The sequence below is a fragment of the Meles meles genome, chromosome 13, assembly GCF_922984935.1.
Source record: "Meles meles chromosome 13, mMelMel3.1 paternal haplotype, whole genome shotgun sequence".
In the NCBI taxonomy this organism is placed as follows: domain Eukaryota; kingdom Metazoa; phylum Chordata; class Mammalia; order Carnivora; family Mustelidae; genus Meles; species Meles meles.
The window spans coordinates 13,541,409-13,550,311 of record NC_060078.1 but is presented as its reverse complement, the minus strand read 5'-3'; positions in this window follow the sequence as shown (position 1 = coordinate 13,550,311).

Here is an 8,903-nt window from a genome sequence, read left to right as displayed (position 1 = left end):
CACCCAGGCACCCCTGTGATAAATACTTTTAAAAGAAAATATTAATAGCATAACTTAATGTACTTATTGGAAAACAGAGAAACCAGGAAATCAATATTCCTACTTGATGTGTAATAGTTATATGTTTCATTGACAAGATCATTAAATTTGAGGCTGAGATTTTACTTCATTCTGGTGATGTCTTGAAAATGCTTCAGGCTTTGCAAGAACATAGCCATAGAAATGTAATGTGTCCACCAGGATATGTGTTTATATTTGCCAACGTTAGAACAAAGCAAAGCCAATGAGTAAAACCATTACAAAAACAAAACAAAACAAAAAAACAAACCAAAAAAAATTAGCAGATTTTCTGACCCCCATGCCCTATCACTTTACTTATGGAGTGAAACATTTTTTTAAAATTTCATTCAGTAAAAACATGGATACAGAATATTCTATAGTCCCAAAATGTCCATTTTAAAAGCCATCTATTTCTTACAGTGTTTATATAGAAAGTAAAATGTGTGGGTTTAATAGGGACAGACATGCATACCTTGGACAGGCTCATTTATGGGAGAATGCAAAATGCAAAATGGGAGAATGCATCCCCAGGTCACCTCAGTTCTGTAGGAAAGTTAAAAGAAAACATTAAACTTCACCTAATAGTGAAGAGAAATTAGTAACCCATATACAGGTGAAAAATAATTCACTTATTTTTCTGGAAATGTGCCTGGAATGAAATCTAGAACACTTCTGCATCTCCCCCTCTCACTTTTCTCCTATTGAATATGCCTTGTTCACTTTTCACAATTGTTACTTTGTCTAAGGGGAGGGGAGATGCCAAGAAACTGTGCTTTAAAGAAGGTAAGCTCCTGGATGGAACTTCTTGGAGCCTGAAGAATGTCAACCCCACCCAGGGTTCAGCAGCCTCTCTGGGGTGACGGTCCAACCTGGCTGGCCGGGACAGCCCCAGCTTATGTCTGTGGTCCCACTTTATTTTTTTTTTTGAAGATTTCATTTATTTATATGACAGGGAGAGACAGCAAGAGAAGGAACACAAGCAGGAGGAGTGGGAGTGGGAGAAGCAGGCTTCCCACGGAGCAGGGAGCCCAACGCGGGGCTCAATCTCAGGACCCTGGGATCATGACCAGAGCCGAAGGCAGATGGCTAATAACTGAGCCACCCAAGTGCCCCCCCCCACACACTTTATCCATGTTAACGATAGCCCTTGGTACTCACAAATGTGTCCCAATTCCAATAACATACAGTGACCCCATCTTTACGGCTCCTTTTTTCCTTCTCTTTTTTAAATCTGTAGAATTGGATTTATCCTCTCCAGAGCAGGTATACCCTAAAGAAGTGAGCCAACAATTTCTTTCTGACTGGGGTGGGAGCCTCGTGAACAGAGAAGAACGCATCAACTTCTCCTCCACGAACACACTCAAGCTGCTCTCTAGACAGGGACCCCACACCCAACCCCTTCCTGGTTCCATTGTCCTTCACAGCCCCTGGGCTCGGGTCCCGAGTTCTGCCTTCAGGGGACAGCACATGCGGCCCCTGGAACAGCCCGGACAGGGACAAGATGAAACACAAAGCCTTATTGGGTCTCAGAAGTTTTGCTGGTTCCTTTCTTCCTTAAACCAAGCCCCTCACATGGCAAACCAGAAAGGACTTCCAATGTAAACCTTGACCTTACAATACCCATTCCCTTTTCCCTTCCGTGTTTCACAGGTTTGCTCAGACTCTCCCATCTCACTTCATTGTTATGGTTGCTCATGAACTCTCCCCTCCAAAACCCTCATAGAATCTCCTATAAAGTTTCAAAATTTTTTAAGGATTTTATTTATTTGACAGAGAGGGAGATCACAAGGAGTCAGAGAGGCAGGCAGAGAGAGAGGGGGGAAGCAGGTTCCCTGCTGAGCAGAGAGCCCGATGCGGGGCTCGATCCCAGGACCCTGAGATCATGACCTGAGCTGAAGGCAGAGGCTTAACCCACTGAGCCACCCAGGTGCCCCAAGTTTCAAATATTTCTTAATAGAAAATAAGATTAACAGACATTTTCCTTTTTTTTAATAGGATTTCTTTTCTACTTTTTCATTATTTTCTTCGATAAGATTAAGAATTAAAGTATCGTCTCTCCTGCTATAAGCCCACAAGCCTCTACTTCGTAGAATACATGATCAGCCTGCATTTACCATGCACCTTGTCTTATTCCAGAAACTGTGAACGTGTGTGTGTATTTCCTCAGTGGGGTTCACAGTCTAGCGATCCATTCTGCATTTTTATAAACTGAATATAATTACACTTGGTAGCTTGTTTCACTTAGTTGGAATCCCCACAGTTAAACCAATTCTGTTCTAAATTTTAAGCTTCAACTATTATTGCCAACTGCTAGGCAGGCACAGTGAGACTTTTTAAAGATTCAGGTAACTCTTCACCTGTAATTTATTGCTATTCATATTAGAGAAGTTTTCAAATATGCTCCCAAGGAGAAATGCACAAGACAGTGCAAAAAATAAAAAAGAAGAAACAATTTTCGCCAGTGGTCCAGAAGCTTTAAAATATGCTTGAAAAGGTGGAATCGGCACGTTCACATACTCATTTATGACATTAAAGAACAGGTACCTCCATGGTTTGTCATTTACTTGCAAACATTGTCGTTATTAACTATTTTTGTTTTCCAAATATGCCCATATTTGTAAAATTCCAAAATCGTTTTAACAAGCCTTATCTACACCTACATGTTTTGCAATGAATGGCTTGCAATGAGGCATACATGCTTTTTACAAATGTCCATTTTATTTTGAAATTTGGTACTTTCTACTGTAATTCCTAAGAGATTTGGGGGGATCTGAACTTCTGAGAAGAAAAGCCATAGATAAGGGTATTTAAATTCCATCTATCGTTGTCCCTGGTTTAAATGTTTCATAGAATTATTGGTATTTTGTTTCTATTCCTTCATGAGGTCTTTTTTTTTCCTCCCTACTTTTCTGACTGCAATAGAGCTGGACATCTCCGGCCCCTGTCAACGAAAACAATGCTGTCAGCAAAATGCGTTTCTGGTTTCCACGTGTTAAAACATCTCTTGCTTCTCTTTGTTATTATTAATGACTTTATTTATGTGAAGTTAGTTAGCTGAGGTAGCCAAAAAGAGGGAGAGATTAAAAACAGTATTAAAGAATGTGCATCGGGCACTTATTTTTGTACCGTGAGTACAGTGTTTTCTAGAACTCTGATCAATCTAAATATCCTGGGTAAAATCACAACATCCATTCATTGGGAAAACGATCATGGGCTTGGAAGATACAAACATAATGGGACCACAGAATCATAAATCACGTGAAATGAGCCATAACACAGTGTCATTTCAGTGACAAGTGTAATTTCAAGATGACAACATGGTTTCAATTGAATTTGCAAGTAACATCATAAAGTTTTTAAAAGTACCAACATGGGTTGCTGATTTTTTTTCCCTCTCCTGAATGCCACAGTTTTACTGTCTTTTGAGTAAATACCTCAATATTAATGACCTATAATTGCAGGTGTCCTTTGGTGATTTCTTTACATTCGCATCTTTTATCAAAGTTCCCTCTGGGGCATCTTCTGAGAGTAAAGGTAACGTTTAGTAATTAGGTGCGTTATTTTCCAATCAACAAAAAAACAAGAGAAATACCTAGAGACTACAGATAAAGAGAAAGAGTGCCTACGGAAAGGTCAGTGAGCACTGAGGCCAACATTTGCCTATCCTTAATGGACAAGACCAGACAGAGGTCAGAAACCATCCCTCAAACCCCAGAACCAGCTGCCTTTGTGAGCTTTTCAAAGGACTGAGCTAAGACATGTTTTACATTTTAAAAAGGCCATTTAAGCTTAAGGAAAATCTGTGTCAAGACCATGGATGGCCCACAAAGCCTAACATATTTACTGTCCGGCCTTTACAATGAGTTTGCCAACCCTGCATAGGCCACACCTCCTATTTTGGCCTCTGTTACAGGTGGCACCCCACTTCTAAGTACTAAGTTCCAAATGCCCTCAGATTGGGTTTGGCAGCCAAAGACACTACCCAAAATGGCAGTGGTTTAACATCAGATAACAGTTACCCTCCCTCCCCCCAGAAGTCCCAGCAGCTAGTACAATGTTCCTGATGCCTTGAAGCATTATACCACCAGAGGTCTTTCTTCTCGTCCTTACCAGTAGGCTCTTGATCTCATGGCTGAGATGGTGGCATGTACATTCCAGTAGGAGAGAGGAAGGCGGAAAGAAGGAGAGGGAGGGAGCCCTAACTAGCCTTCCCTTGAGGAGACTGACTGCAACGGTACCTCTCTTCACAGTGGCTGACACCGCACGGGGCAAAACCGAAGCACGTGGCCATGTCCAGGCACAACTGAAGACATGATCTGGGCAACCATAAAAAATCATTTTGCTATAGGAAAGTGGAAAAATGCATATTGAGAACTAGCGGAGCCGCCCACCACACCAACACCCCCACCTCCGGAAAGCTTCAAGGGCGAAATGAGTTCATAACACATTGTGCTTCCCATCGCTCCAGCCTCTCACTGGGTCTTACTTGCTCCCTCTGATAAAGCCAGCTGCTGGGGCCGTGTGGTAAGCTGTGCAAAGGCCCAGAGGTCAAGGAAACAAAGGCAGCCTTCAGCCAACAGCCGGTGAGGAACCCCGGCCTGCCTACAGCCACATGGCTGGGTTTTGCAAGCAGGTCTGGACTCAAGAGAGACTTGACGGACCACCACCTGGGCCGACACAGCGACTGCAGAGGGGGAGAGCCTGAGCATAGGCCAGAGCCAAGGGCCCCCAGGATGTCTGCCCCACAGAAGCTGTGGGCATAGTGAGTGTTTTCTGAAGTGACTGGGTTTCAGGATCATCTGCTGTGAACAATAGACAACGGATACAAGAGTAAAGCGGTAGAAGGTCACCTGGAAAGCAAATGTGTTTGTCAGCAGAGTTACTGAAGCCATTATGCAAAAGCAGAGAAACCAACCCAATTTTTTTTGTTTTGTTTTTTGTTTTTTTTTTTAACTCGAGTGAGTTAATGTAGTGTTATGTTCATTTCAGGTGTGTAGTACAGTGATTCGGCACTTCCGTACAACACCCTGTGAAGCCAACCCAGTTTCTGAGTTTATGAATAACTTGCTGTTGTCAGTATGTGGGGCCATAGGGCCAGAACTGAGGAAAATAAAAGCTAAGGAAGTTGTATGCACCTGGTAGGAGGTGCTCAGAAATGCTGGTGGAGTGGGAAGAAAAAAAGAAGGGAGGGAGGGATGAGAGTGAAGGATGAAGGGTAGCAGAGAAGGAGGGAGGGGGGAGGAGGGAAGGGAGGTGGGAGGGAGAAGAGAGGGAGGAGGGGAGGAAAGGGAGGAGGGAGGGAACAAGGGAGGGAGGATGGAAGGAAAGAAGGAAGGAGGGGAGGAGCAAGGGGAGGGGAAAAGAGGGAGGAACAGAAGAGGAGGGGGGAGGAGAGAGGAGGGGGGAGGAATAGGAGGAGGAAAGGGAAGGGAAGATACTAACTTACTTCTATGCTCTCTGTATTCTCCTCCTTTCTCAGCAAGCCCATCTATCAATGCTTCTATGGAAATATCTGGCCAAACATCAAACAGACTCCATGCAAGCCTTTCTGGCTCTGGTTTTCCAAAAGCTTTAGCAATTCAAAGAATTCACAGGGTCTTGGGAGGAAGTTAAAAAGCCGGAGAACATGATTTATGGTAGAGACAAAGTATCATGGGAAAGCAAGGGGAAGACTGCACACACCTCATCCCCCATATGGAATGAGGACAGAGAGAGAGAGAAGAAAGACATCTGAAAAACTAGGGACATAGGGAATCTAGATCCATTCCCACCGCTATGTCAAGTCACGTTAAAGAAAAAGGACACTCAACATCCACCTCCCTGTAGTTCCAATTGCTCTTCTGGATCCCACACCCCCTGGCAGAGTGGCTGGGAGCGGGGGCTTGGGAGCCCTTCAGAGCAGAGTCTGTTCCACCAGCCACTAATGGCTGGGACCATGGGGAAGAGACACTGCTGGATTCTGCTTCCTTGTCTAAAGAGAAACTATTGTATCTCTTTTACAGGGTATGACAAGACTTTATTGAGATCATGTACATTACAATGCTCATCCCGGGGGTGCCTGGGTGGCTCAGTGGTTTAAGCCTCTGCCTTCGGCTCAGGTCATGATCTCAGGGTCCTGGGATCGAGTCCCGCATCGGGCTCTCTGCTCAGCAGGGACCCTACTTCCTCCTCTATCTCTGCCTGCCTCTCTGCCTACTTGTGATCTCTCTGTGTCAAAAAAATAAATAAAATCTTAAAAAAAAAAAAAAAAGAATGCTCATCCCAGTGTCTGACACGGTGAAAACCAGATAAGTAGAAATCATTAGTATTTCTGCAAAGAGGACATAGGGCTCTGATGGAAAGTTCCAGGCTCACTTCTCTAAGGAACGAGGGAAAAATCAGGCTCACAGACTCCTGGTGCTGTACAAACAAGTAAACCAACACCATTCTATTTCCCCTATTGATTACAACAGAAAATGCTAGCAGGCACCACAAAGTGGAAAGGCAAAACATGAGGACTGATCCAAATGGTAGTGACTTTTCTGTTTCTGTTTCCCCCCCCCCCTTTATTTCCTTAGGATTTAATGTGAGGGTGACCTGAGTCACAAAATTTTACAAGCACAAACCCTAAAATCTCCAAGAGAAAGTCCCCTTTCTAACCAGAGGCCCAAGAAAGGAAGAACCAGACAGTGTGGGGGAGGGTGAAGGACTGTCTTCATTTTTTCCTTTTTCATTCTTTTTTTCTCTCCCGGCCCTTACCTCCTTACCAGATGCAGTGGCAAGAATGGCAAGAGCAGCACACAGCCGCCCGTTCCACACACCCCACCCCCACCTCTCCCCCCGAGAAGACTCCTCTATCCAGAAAGAAGAGGAAGAATAGGAAAAGAAACTTCACTGTAACTATTTTCTCTGGCCACTTTATCTAGAGAGCAGACCCCGTGGTATGGAGACACAGGAGGACACAGGAAGGTAAGACTCAGAGAGAAACACACCCTTTTAGCCCAGGGACAAGGCAAGGAGTTGCTGGAAATGGAAAATAAGAGAAATCCCAGAATAGAGAGCGGCGAAGGGAAATCCCTTGATCTGAGTATTAATGGACAAAGCTCCAGGTTCACCCCAGGCTGCACATACTTAGGAGAAGAGCTCAAAAAGGCATGTCAAAGATTATGGCCAGGGATCAAGACATCTATTTCGTAATGATAAAGGAGTTAATGTGAAGAAGACAGACGATCCTGAATGTTTATACACTTACTAACAGAACTTTGAGGTACATGAAGAGAAACTGAGCGAATTGAAATCATCAACAAATTCATGATTGTGCGTAGAGATCAAAATGTACTCTCAATCATTTATGGAATAGAAAATCAGTGAAAGTATGACAGATTTGAAAACGCTGTCAACTAATTTGACCCGACAGCAGAATATGTATTCTTTTCAAATGCACAAAGAATATTTACCCAGATGGATCATATTTGGGGCCATAAAAGGAATCTTGGTGAATGTCGAAGAAGTCCAGTCATACAGAGTACGTTCCAATCACAATAGAATCAGATTGAAAATCAGTAACAGGAAGGTATCTGGAAGGGGCACCTGGTTGGTTCAGTCAGTATAGAGCATGTGACCCTTGGTCTCAAGGATGTGCGTTCAAGCCCCAAATGGAGTGTGGAGCCTAGTTTAGAAAACAAAAAAGCAATTTAAAAAAAGCCAAGCCCCATCACAAAAGAAAGTACCTGGAAAATACCAAATATTTAGATACTGAGTAATATATTTTTCAAAAAAAAAAAAGAGTCAAAGAAAAAAAAATAGGACATAGGTTGAACTGAATGGAAATGAAAACTCAACATATTAAAATATATGGGATACCACAAAAATGTATGTAGGGAGAAATGTATAGCAGGAAATACATATATTAGAAAGAAGGCCTCAGATCATTTTTTAATATAGAAAAAGAAGGCACACTAGAGCATGCAGAAGGAAATCATGAAGACGAGAATGAAAATCAATGAAACCAAAAGGCAAAAAACTCGTTGATAAAATCAGTAATATTAGTAAACCTCTGGCCAAACTGATCAGGAAAAAGGGGAGAAAAGACAACAAATTAACTAAGACACCACAGATTCTGCAGATAGTAAACAGATAATAAAGAAATATTATGAACAAATATGTTAAAAGAAATTTGGCAGTTTATAAAATAGACACATTCCTTGAAAGACACAAGTTACAAAAGTCTAATCAAGAAGAAATAGATAGTATGACTAGTCCAATGGCTGTTAAAGAAATTAAACTTGTAAAATAAAAACAACCCCACAGGAAAACTTCATGTCTAGATGGCTTTGCCAATGACCTCTACCATATATTTAAGAAATTCCAATTCCACACAAACTCCTCTGGAAAACTGAAAAGGAAGGAATGTTTTCCTGCTTCTTCTGTGAGGCCAGCTTTGCCACAATATCAAAATTAAACAAAGAAGCTCTAAGACTTTATGAGCATAATAATGTTAACCCCATAGGAATTAAAGAGAACGTCCTCAAAATGATGGAGAGCATCTACAAAAACATCTATGACTAACTTGATATCAGTGGTGAAAACTCCAAGCTTTCCCTGTGAAATCAAGAACAATTCTACCACTTCTTTTCAGCTCTGTGCTGGGGAGTGGGGGGGGCCCTTGCCAGTACAATAAAACAAACAGAAAATAAGAAATAAGATCTGTATGTGAATGTTCATCACTGCTTTATGCGTAACAGCCAATAACTAGGGAAAGGGTTTATTGACAAATGGGTAAAGGAATAAATTGTGTTTATACAAAGAATGTGCTCAGCAGTAAAGGAACAACTATGGATACAATATATCCTCTATGCAATGAC